General features: G+C 41.9%; 1 long non-coding RNA gene across 1 annotated transcript; it reads left to right on the top strand.

Annotated features, from left to right (window-relative positions):
* Positions 1-759: 759 nt before the first annotated feature.
* LOC123398547 lies at positions 760-2,577 on the top strand. Its single transcript, XR_006610176.1, has 3 exons — positions 760-840; positions 932-1,030; positions 2,102-2,577. It is a non-coding gene; the product is annotated as an uncharacterized LOC123398547 (long non-coding RNA).
* The last annotated feature ends 8,312 nt before the right edge of the window (positions 2,578-10,889 follow it).

Raw genomic sequence — 10,889 nt, 5'->3', positions numbered from 1 at the left:
ACCCGCCTTTTGTGCAAGGAGTAGACCAAACCTTAGGGCCAAAGCTTTTGTTGTTAATACATCGACACAACAATCAATCTTTCAGTTCCCTCCAACAATGAATCTTCCATTATCATCTCTGAGAATAGCCCCAACCGTACCCTTAAGTAGATCATGGTCAAAAGAGGCGTCAACATTAAGCTTTACAAAACCGAAGGGAGGCCTGCTCCATCCCCCTATTTTGCCAATCGCCTTAGAGGAGTGTGCATTAACATAGTTTGCCGTTATAGCCCGGGCACCCATAGAGATTTGCCGTAATAGGAGGAGGCGGCTCTCTCCTCGCTCCTGAGGCTAGCTGCGTGTGTATAGGTGGGTGATGGAATGCCGCAAACTGCATCAATATTGGTTGTTTGGTGGTCTCCATCACAGTGCATGGCTGGACGTGCAGGCTCACAACAAGACGACTGTGAGGTGTTGTTTGTTTTTGCGTATGACAAGTGGTCCCTATTTGAGTTGGCCCCACACTACCAGTCTCCTCTTTTAGTGTTGCATGTTGTGTTTTTTCTGTCGTCTGGTTTGATGTTGTCAGCGTCGTCAGTGTCCACATATGGTATTGGGGTGCCCCGTCGCGTGGGCTTTGCGGTTGCTTCACAGCATGGACCAGCAACAGGTGGTGCACGCACACGGTCTATTGATCCTTATCACATCCTCACTGATGCGTCTTTTGTGTGGTGCCATAGACCGTGCCCACCCTCTGGTCAATGTGATACTTAACATCTTCTCCTTTATATATGCAAACGACATCCCCCTCTGTTGTTCTTCCACCACTCTCGCTCCTCCTCCTCGCCTCTTCTCATAGAGGTGATTAGTTTTAACCTCCTTCTCTCTATTCTTCCTGTGCGCGGATCCTTCATCTTCTCCTTCATTCTCGTATATGTTTCCCGTCTCGCAGATCATGGGTAAAGTGAGCCGGCGGATCATCCTTGATTGCTAACCCTGTGCGTCGTCATCGTCTTCGTTCCATCGAAACTCGTCTTTGTCCGCCATTGAGGTGTTGTTCTTCTCACCTTATTCCGTTGTAATACCATTGCTTCTTTTGTTTAATTTGGCTACATTTATGTGTTCGTCGATTGGTGCTCACCACATGTTTGTGTTTATGCGTCGCGAGAATCTTTCTTTGTTCAGCATGTGTTACCTACATCCTTTCACTAGTGTATCATTCAATAATTCCTTTGAACCAACATGTGGATCTTAGTTACTTGCTTAAGTCTAATTTAACCTTGAGGGTGGTTTTAGTTTGTTGCATGTGCTTATTACCAGGAAACGAAGCTCTAATTTCGGTGAACTATTTGCTCAAACAATACATGGTATACATTCTTTTTTCTAATCGAGCTGGTTGTGCCTATATCACTATTAGTTGTTTCCTATTCATAAAATTAATGCTTACTACCATGCTGATCTACAAATATATAAATACACTCTATACAATCCCATTTTCTATTGTAGCACATACACCAACATAGACCAACATACACGAGTAAAAATTGTAATAATAAATTTGATATGCATCATACCTCCATATGCTCTTATTATTTGAACCATTGTCCTTACTTCAGATCTGGCCTATCAATCCTGCACACTTCTCCTTCCATACCTTTTAAACCTTCTTTGTCTCACGCAGAACAAATATGTTGGACCGTTCATAAATTTACTCTTGTCACAATAAGTACCTACAATAATGTATTACTCGTACATTGCACCGTCCATTCACTTGTAATGATCCTTGCTTTCCCTCTAAGCCTGGTGATTTATACCGATTTATGCTCCGTAACCTAAAACGATTAGATGTGAGTTGTGTGTCAACGTCATTACTCTTGCTTTGATCATGTCAGCAGTATATACATGATAAATATAACTTTCATTTGTTCTCTTTACATCTTACCTTCTTATGCTCAACACCATGGCATACTCAGTATCATTCATGCAGAAGTCTTTTGCGTGTTGATTTTATATTACATTTCATAGATATCACATACTTCTTCTATACTTGTTACTTGCAAATGTAATGTTTGACAAGCGATCCTGGCACTAACTAAGTGCTTTCTCTTTACAATATTTTCAGGTTGAATACACGAAGGTCAAGCTACAAAAATACATTAAAGAAGATGGCGACAATCTCCCGCTGAAGAATGAAAATGGTACCATGAGCTGTGATGCCCGATTCATCCTTGGAACCGACAAGAGGGCGAGCATCACGACCAACTGGTCATGGTTTCGTCATCACGCAAACATCTGTGAGGGTGACATCTGTGCTTGCCACTTCAAGCGCATGGAAGGGCGGAAACTTTCTCTCACCGTCCATCGTATGCAGATGCAATGGAGTCAACATCTTCAATAGTCTATGCATGTCTGACTATTATTTTTAATTTATCTCTAAGACTTTGTATCTCCATGTTGTGATGGTACGACGAACCGTGTCTCTCTTTTGGACATTGATAATCTTTGGAGAATATTAGGCTTCGATTGAAATCGATGCCTATGCTCTGCATCTAATATGTAAGATCATGATCCAACTATTAATATAAATCTATTGTCTTACTTTCTTGCCTATTTATATCTACTTCTCTTCGGTGCACTATTCTATCCAGTATATGTGTAACTTATATACCATTCATGACCTTTTCGGAGCACTTCTCTATTCAGCAGTTCTGACTTATATACGCTTGCTTGCCTCTTTTACTCACACAAGCACGTTCACAAATATAACACCTAGATAAGTACGCCCATGTACGCCCAAGAGGCGTGCCCCTGCCACTAGTTTTATTTAAACTATGACCTATGAAAATGGGCTAAAGTTTTTGAAAAAAAGATGCTCTATTTTTTAAGAAGGAGAATGCATTTCACACGCCATCACCGAATTTCTTCTAACAACAATTTTTTCAATCTACTCTCGACATGACAAGTTTGAAATCCTTTATAGACGAAGATGTCGAACTCCTCTAAATTGATCAAAAACAGGTGAAAAGTAATTCTTTGGACCAGGTGTTAGAGCATATATCTCCATATGTGGTTTTGGTAATTGATGACAATTCCTATGGACTAATGGTTGCCTTAAGTTATATTTATAGGATTTGTCCATAGGCACTTCTTGAAGTCCATCTGTTGGGTTCAAGGAGTTTATATGATGACCAAGATGTTATTCAAGGTATTATCCAAAGAATGGTCATAGAAACACTAGGTTGATCAAGATCTCAGACAAAGAGTAAATCAAGATGATCAACACACAAAGCGTATAAGATGTACCGAGAGGGATCAAGTGATCCCATGGTACGGTAAGCATTGTCCATTACGTGTTTGTGTACTAACCCATGGTCTTTGTGAGACTCCTGTGTGGGGGTTAGGTGTGCTTTCATTGGGCTTGCGCCAAAAGGAAGATCTCATACAAGCCATGAAGGATGACGTCAAGTGGTGATCGTCATCAAGATTGTGGTGTGCAAGTTCAAGTGGATCAGCACGAATATATCATTGAAACATAAGCTAACAAGGATGTTGATAAGGACAACCTCATGTGCTAACAAGGACAAGATCAAGATAAGCATTCCTGAGCACTACATGCTTGATTCTTGTGGATGTTCACATGGTGGACAAATGAAGATGAATACATAAGCTAGGCTTTCCGCATTGTGTATGGGAAAGCTACTTGAAGACTTCATCATGTATTGCTTTCAACTTGAGCCAAGAAGGAACAACAACATCAAGCTCAGGTGAAAGGGCTAACTCAAAGGTATCAGTTCCTTTGACGTTAGTTGTGCGGAGTGATGATCAGCGAATAAAAGTATACACTCAAGTATGGATCATCAGTACTCTTTTATGATTCTTGAGTCCTTAGGGATCCCGCACTATTAAGAGGGGATCACAGGTTTTGCGATGAACTTGCTCAAACTACATCATCACTTTCTGCTCAGACCACATCTCCACTGCTTTGTTGTTATCTAAAAACAGAACCAGTGCCTCGGACATCCGGCTTTCTCCGGACGTCCGAGGACCGGACGACCGACTAGTTCGGAAATCCGGAATCCTATACCAGAGAAATCAGAGCCATATAACTCGGACTTTCGGCTTCCTCCGGACTTCCGAGGCCCGGATGTCCGGCCAAGACCCGGAAATCCGGAAGACTGCACCAGTAGAAGTTGAGTTCTATATCTCGGAAATACGGCTCCCTCCGGACGTCCGAGCACCGGAGGTCCGACATCCGTCGGAAATCCGGAACCTACCACCAGTAGAAGTTGAGCTGTATAACTTGGATTTCCGGTCCTCTCCGGACGTCCGGTGGCTGATAAATTCAACATAGGTTCAGTCGTATCTTCGGGCCTCGGACGAACGACCCTTGTCGGACGTCCGGTCGCTGTTTAATTCAAAATAGTTTCAGTCGTATCTACAGGCCTCGGACGACTGACCCCTGACGGACGTCCGACCCCTCGCGGACGCCCGGACTTTCGACAACTGTCGGACGTCCGGATCCTGTGTGACTTAAAGTGTCCCCAACGACTCTTTTTCTCTCCCCTCTATAAATACCCCCTCCCACTTCGTGAGAGGGTTGCCCAACACAGCCTTATCCTCATAAGAACACATTTCCACCTCACACACATTTGCTCATTCCAAATCTTAGATCCCAAGAGCATTTGTGAGCCCCTTTGAGAGTTGTTCCAATCAAAAGATAGATCGTCTCCCTCTCCTTCTCTCAATCCAAGCTATTTGTGATTTGAGCAAGTTTTGAGCATTCCCCGTGATCTTGTTACTCTTGGAGGTTGGAGACTCCTAGGCGGTAGGAGTTCTTCGGAGAGGAATCAATTCGTGTGATTTCCCCCGGAAAAGTTTGTGAGGGTTTGGAAGCCACCTCAAAGGCTTACCACTAGTGGTTGAGAAACGCCTTCGTGGTGTTATCTCAAAGGGAGAATAGGGTGAGCCTTCATGGCATTGGTGTGCCTTCGTGGTAACATCCACCTCTCTATCGGTGACTAGCTTCCCTCCAAGGAAGTGAACATCGGGATACATCTTCGTCTCAGTGACCCTGGTTATCCTTAACCCTAACTCCTTACTTGTGGTTTAATTGTGTTATTTGAGCATACATACATTGCATATTGGTTGTGCTCATTATATTGTGTTGGCTATTTCTTGTACAAGATTAATCATTCAAGCATACCCTCTATATCCACACGTTCATACTTGCAGCCCTTGATATATTGTGTTGATATAGTGTGATCTAGTATCTTGCGTTGTTCACCTACTTGTTGAGTGATATAGGTCAAGTAAGTTTGTGTAACTTACTTGTGCTTGTTAGTAACTGTATTGTGTCCATCTTGGTAGATCGTGTTGTTGATACACGTTGCAGTGCCTAGTGCATTTAGGATTTGTGCTTGACAAGTACCCTCTTAGTTTATTTCCGCATTAGGTTCAAGCCAAATCCGAAGAAGTTTTTAAATAGCCTATTCACCCCCCTCTAGGCGTCATCGAGGTATTTTCACCAGGTATGATACAAGAACTAGAAAAGCAAGTTCACGAGTAAGTTCACATTACTCGTGAACGTTGTAAACAACCTATTCGTGTCAAAAAAGTTATTACGATCGTCATTGTAAGGAATAAAGCATTGAGCGTGATGAAAAGACTTACCTTTGGATTACACCCATGAAGGGTAACTAACATTTGGTGTCATGGGCAAATTGGCTCCATGTTACATCGGTACTTTTCACATTCTTGCTAAATGTGGAGAAGTAGTTAACCATTGGACCTACCCCTGAATATTTGTAGAATACACGTATATCAACTCAAGTGATGCATCAAGAATCCTATTGGTGAAGTCGACCATTATACACTTGAACTACAAGAAAATCGTTTTTGTCGAGAATATCCTGCCATATTCTCGATGAAGCTAAATGTCAACTTCAAAACATCAAATTCTTGAAAGCTCAATGGCCTCATTACTCATATAAAGAATTAAGTTGAGAATTTGAAGAGTGTCATTTATTAGAATAACCCTTCCTTTTATCTAACCCTAGGAATATCTGTGACGATGTCCTTACGAGAGGGGCCAAGCTGTAACAACTAACAACCCGACTTAATGCACTAGTAGAAAAGAGGGATTTGGTACAGGTCCTGAAATCCTATTAGTCCCGGTTCACATACGAACCGGGACCTATGGTCCCGGTTCGTGAGGCAAGGGCGCCGGCCGGGCATCGTGGGTCATTGGTCCCGGTTCGTCTCACCCCTTTTGTCTCGGTTCCAGTCAAGAACCAAGACTAATAGGCCGGCAACCGTTTGTATCCCCTTTAGTCCCGGTTGGTGGATCAAACCGGGGTGGCGGCCCTTCGAATCGCCCCTTTAGTGTCGGTTTGTCGTCCAACCCGGGACTAAAGGTCCAAATGGTTCGCCCTCCCGCGTCGTTTCCAGCGAGGAAAACTGCAACCGAAGCAGAGTCTATCGCAATTCTCTGTTCTTCTCCTCTAGCGCTCTCCTTTGTTCTTCTTCTTCCTCTCTTCTTCCCCTCTCTTCTTCCATTCTTCTTCTACCATGACATAAGAAACTGGAGTGGTGCGCGCACATGGAACGACCCAACTCAGGGTCGGGTACACGAACGAGAGCACGACGGTGCCAAATTTTCTTAGACGGTTCTAGGAGTGGGTTGACGCCGCACCGGAGCATGAGGCGTTCTTGGGTCTTGATCTGGAGTACACGGCCAACCATCAAGGTGTTGTCGTCATCCAGTTGTGTTTCAAACAGTATGTCTTGATCGTCCAATGGGCGAGGTAAGTTTTGAGTCTTTCTTTGATCCAAGGTTACGAAAATTGCATGTATTGATCTTCTCTAGGTTCCATTTGATAGCAATATGGAGTTTCTATATACGTTCCATTGGATAGTTAATTAAGGGTTTCTTAATCAATTCATAGGATATGAAAATTGCATAGGATAGCAATATGTGTTACAACATTGGATATATTGATCTCCCTAGGTCCCATTGGATAGCATATATTGATTTCCCTAGGTTCCATTGGATATATTACAACATAGGCTTTCTTTGATCCAAGGTTATGAAAATTGCATATATTGATCTCCCTAGGTTCCACTGGATAGCAATATGCAGTTTCTATATATGTTCCATTGGATATATAGTTAATTGAGGGTTTCTTGATCAATTCATAGGATATGAAAATTGCATAGGATAACAATATGTTACAATATTGGAATCCTATAAAGATTAATTTCTCTTTAGTTGTAGTGAAACAATTTTTCATTGGTAAGTTTTGAGGCTTTGTTTGATCCAAAGGTTATGAAAATTGCATATACTGATCTCTCTAGGTTCCATTGGATAGCAATATGCAGTTTCTTTATATGTTCCATTGGATAGTTAATTGAGGGTTTCTTGATCAATTCATAGGATATGCAAGTTGCATCGGATAGCAATATGTTACAATATTGGAATCCTATAAAGATCAATTCATAGGATATGAAAATTGCATAGAATAGCAATATGTTCCATTTGAATCGTTATGATAAATTTCTCTTTAGTTGTATTGAAACATTTTTCCTTGTTGCAATAGTATGCAACATTTGTTCCATTTTAATTTGTTGATGTTGCAGTAGTGAGAAGCATTGTCTAGAACTCATGGACTTCCTTCGCAGTGACATACGTTTCACTAGCGTTGACATAACGAATGACATGCCGAATATGAGGCGCAACTTTGGTATTGAGATACCAGCTGAGTGCCACATTGATCTCCAAGGCCTATTCCAGCTTCAATATGAGAGGACTTCCATGGTTGATATGGCAGTCGCCTTGATCGACGAGGAGTACCATGATATGAAGACTTCAGTCCCGAAGTCTCAGCACAAGAAGTGGGAGAAGACCCCACTTGACCCTATCAACGTTCAGTATACAGCAAAAGATGCATACGTTGCATTCGAGTTCTACCGCAAGATTAGTATCGTGAACTATGGCCAGCGTCACCTCGCAGCACCAACTTTGGGACATTCTGATTCAGATATAGATTCAGACGAGTAGTGTTCACAACGGCGAACACTTGTATATATATGTATGCTAGCTATTATTATGTACTGCTTGCATGTATTATTATGTACTGCTTGGACCAATTTATATATATCTAGTTTCTGTTTGTGCCATTATATAGTTTCCAAATTTGAATGGTTATTTAGCCCTTTCTCCATTCATAACCACTTTAGGTATTTTGTGAACTAATTCTTTATTCATATTGGTGTAATATTTACTGTATTCAAACTTCTCCATGGTTCATACCCCCCGATACAACCCATAGATACATCGATATAAGCAAGCAACACAAAGAAAACAGAATCTGTCAAAAACAGAATAGTCGGAAGTAATCTGTATAATTCGAATACTTATGTAACTCCAAGAATTAAGACAATATGGGTAAATTTTATATAAATCTTGTGTAAAAAATTGAGATCAAAAGCACGTTCGAGTGAATTTAAAAAATTCCTGGACTGAGGTCGAAAGTTTCCATTTTTTCAGCAAAATTAAATTGCAAACACCGTTCATTTGTAGTTTGAAATTTAATTTTGCTTTTCAATTTGTATGATGATACCATGCCAAGTTTCAACCTATTCAGAGTTCATTTGTAGTGCTTTTCAATTTTTGGGTCATTAGCTCAAAAGAAATCTGTAAATGCATGAAAAATACCAAATGAAGTCAGAAATAGTTGAAAATTGATGACGTGGCCTTGAATGGTGCATTTTGAACACACAAAAGGTCTGGAGTTCAAATAAGTTAAAAAAATGAAATCACTTTTGTAACAGATGAGTTTTCGTATGAAACCCTGATACTTCGAAAGAGATTGTCCGATTTGTACACGAAGTGCGTCTAGTTTTTGCCGCAACCCTCTCAACTTTTTAACACATGCTATGTGGTTGAAATGATGATACCATGCCAACTTTCAACCTATTCATAGTTCATTTGTAGTGCTTTTCAATTTAAGGGTCATTTAGCTAGAAAAATCAGTAAATGCATGAAAAATACTAAATGAAGTCAGAAATAGTTGAAAATTGATGATGTGGCCTTGAATGGTGCATTTTGAACACACAAAAGGTCTAGAGTTCAAATAAGTTAAAAAAATGAAATCCCTTTTGTAACAGATGAGTTTTCATATGAAACCATGATACTTCGAAAGAGATTGTCCGATTTGTACACGAAGTGCGTCCAATTTTTGCCGCAACCCTCTCAACTTTTTAGCACATTCTATGTGGGTGAAATGATGATACCATGCCAACTTTCAACCTATTCAAAGTTCATTTGTAGTGCTTTTCAATTTGTGGGTCATTTAGCTCAAAAAATAATAAATGCATGAAAAATACCAAATGAAGTCAGAAATAGTTGAAAATTGATGATGTGGCCTTGACTGGTGCATTTTGAACACACAAAAGGTCTGGAGTTCAAATAATTCCAAAAAATGAAATCCCTTTTGTAACAGATGAGTTTTCATATGAAACCCTGATACTTCGAAAGAGATTGTCTGATTTGTATACGAAGTTCATCCAGTTTTTGCCGCAACCCTCTCAACTTTTTAGCACATGCTATGTGGGTGAAATGATGATACCATGCCAACTTTCAACCTATTCAGAGTTCATTTGTAGTGTTTTTCAATTTCTGGGTCATTTAGCTAAAAAATGAATAAATGCATGAAAAATACCAAATGAAGTCACAAATAGTTGAAAATTGATGATGTGACCTTGAATGGTGCATTTTGAACACGCAAAAGGTCTGGAGTTCAAATAAGTTCAAAAATACAATCCCTTTGTAATAGATGAGTTTTCGTATGAAACGCTGATACTTCGAAAGAGATTGTCCGATTTGTACACGAAGTGCGTCCAGTTTTTGCCGCAACCCTCTCAACTTTTTAGCACATGCTATGTTGGTGAAATGATGATACCATGCCAACTTTCAACCTATCCAGAGTTCATTTGTAGCGATTTTCAATTTCTAGGTCATTTAGCTAAAATAACAATAAATGCATGAAAAATACCAAATTAAGTCAGAAATTGTTGAAAATTAATAATGTGGCATTAAATGGTGCATTTTGAACACACAAAAGTGTTGGGTAACGTAGCATAAATTCAAAAAAATTCCTACGCATATTCAGATTTTCCTATGGAGAGACCAGCAACAAGAGAGGGGTGAGAGCATCTTCATACCTTTGAAGATCGCTAAGCGGAAGCGTTACTAGAACGCGGTTGATGGAGTCGTACTTGCGGCGATTCAGGTCGCGGTGTGATTCCGATCTAGTGCGGAAATACGGCACCTCCGCGTTCAACACATGTGCAGCCCGGTGACGTCTCCCGTACCTTGATCCAGCAAGGAGGAGGGAGAGGTTGGGGAAGAACTCCAGCAGCACGACGGCATGGTGTCGATGGAGAGACAAGGTCTCCCGACAGGGCTTCGCCAAGCACCAGCACAGAGGAGGAGGGAGAAGGGCAGGGCTGCGCCGAGAGAGAGAGAAAACCGTGTGCAAAACAACCCCGAATCCTCAACTATATATAGGGGGAGAGGGAGGGCCGGAGCCCTTAGGGTTCCCACCCCCAAGGGGTGCGGCAGCCCCAGATGGGAGAGGGGGCGGCGGCCAGGGCAGGGAGGAGGGGTGGTGCATCCCTCTGGTGGGGCTTAGGCCCACCTGCGCTAGGGTTCCCCCCTCTCCCCTCTTCCTGCGCCATGGCTGAGTGGGGGGGGGGGCGCACCAGCCCACCTAGGGGCTGGTTCCCTTCCCCACTTGGCCTGTCTAGCCTCCCGGGGTCGTTGCCCCCCTTCGGTGGACCCCCGGGGCCACCTCCGGTTGTCCCGGTGGTCCCGGTACGTTACCGGTGATGCCCGAAACACTTCCGGTGTC

This window comes from Hordeum vulgare, chromosome 5H, assembly GCF_904849725.1.
Source record: "Hordeum vulgare subsp. vulgare chromosome 5H, MorexV3_pseudomolecules_assembly, whole genome shotgun sequence".
NCBI lineage: Eukaryota > Viridiplantae > Streptophyta > Magnoliopsida > Poales > Poaceae > Hordeum > Hordeum vulgare.
Note: the sequence above shows the minus strand (reverse complement) of the source record. Positions and strands in the feature narration are given on the sequence as shown.